General features: G+C 39.0%; 1 pseudogene; it reads left to right on the top strand.

Moving 5' to 3' along the window:
* The first annotated feature begins 752 nt into the window (after positions 1 to 752).
* LOC112131238 (5S ribosomal RNA) lies at positions 753 to 871 on the top strand (annotated as a pseudogene).
* Positions 872 to 1,246: the final 375 nt, after the last annotated feature.

Consider the following 1,246-nt stretch of genomic DNA (forward strand, 5'->3'; position numbering starts at 1 on the left):
AGAACTCACTCATTACTATGAAGAGGGCACCAACTCTTTCATGAGGGATCCGCCCCCATGACCACCTCCAACCAGGCTCCACCACCTCTAGCATTGGGGATCGCATTTCAACATAAGACTTGGAGGGGACACACATCCAAACCATATCATCTCCCTTCCTGTGTCTTGCCATATATCTTTTTTTTTTTATTATTATACTTTAAGTTTTAGGGTACATGGCACAATGTGCAGGTTTGTTATATTTTGCCTTGTTCACAAGACAGCCTTATGAGCTGCAGAGGATGAAGCCATGGCATCCTTTCATCCCTTACGGTCTCTCTGCCCTCATATATGCAAAACTATGAAGAGATAAGATGGTCTCAGCCTCTCAACAAGTTCTCAGTAGGAGGCCTGACCTTTTGGGAAGCTTTTCCTTCCAAGTATTCATGGGCTCTCAATTTAAAAGCAAGGACATTAAATCTACTCAAGGCTCCTGACACATTCCTGGTTCCCTCCTATGGTAGGCTGCTTCTAAAGCAGCTTCCAAGAATCCCACCTCCCTGTAGAAGCCTCTCTGCCTGTCTGTGGGCTGGACCTAATGACTCACTTTTAAGCAATGAATATGGCAAAAGCAATGTGACTTCTAACATCAGTTGTAAATGTCTGTGACCAATCTATAAATACATAAAGCAGACTCATTGTTGCTGAGGGCTGGCATGGGGGTCCGAGGGCTAGGGGTTGGGGGGTAATAACTAAAAATATATGAAGTATCTATCTACAGCCAGACCACCCTGAACATGCCTGATCCCAACTGATCTTGGAAACTAAGCAGGGTTGGGCCTAGTTAGAACTTGGATGGGAGACCACCTGAGAATGCCGGGTGCTGTAAGCTTTATAAGATAAAATAAAATTTAAAAAATAAATAAATATAAAAATGAAAAGATACGAAGTTTCTTTTGAAGATAACAAAAATGTTTTAAAATGTATTGTAGTGATGGTTGCATAAATCTGCAAATATACTAATAACCATTGACTTGTACAAATTAAATGGGTGAATAGTATGGTATGTAAATTATATCTCTTTTTTGTAGCAAAACTTTGATCACATTTTATTAAATATAAGGTAACTGTAAAAAGCATTTTAACGTCTCTTAAATCAGTTTGCATTTTACAATCAATAATGTCTTTTGATCACTGTTGGGATAGACTAAGAGCATTTTAAATTAAAATTTCTTCATGAGATTTTAGACCACATGGGTGGTGTCAA

This window comes from Pongo abelii, chromosome X, assembly GCF_028885655.2.
Source record: "Pongo abelii isolate AG06213 chromosome X, NHGRI_mPonAbe1-v2.0_pri, whole genome shotgun sequence".
Taxonomy (NCBI): Eukaryota; Metazoa; Chordata; class Mammalia; order Primates; family Hominidae; genus Pongo; species Pongo abelii.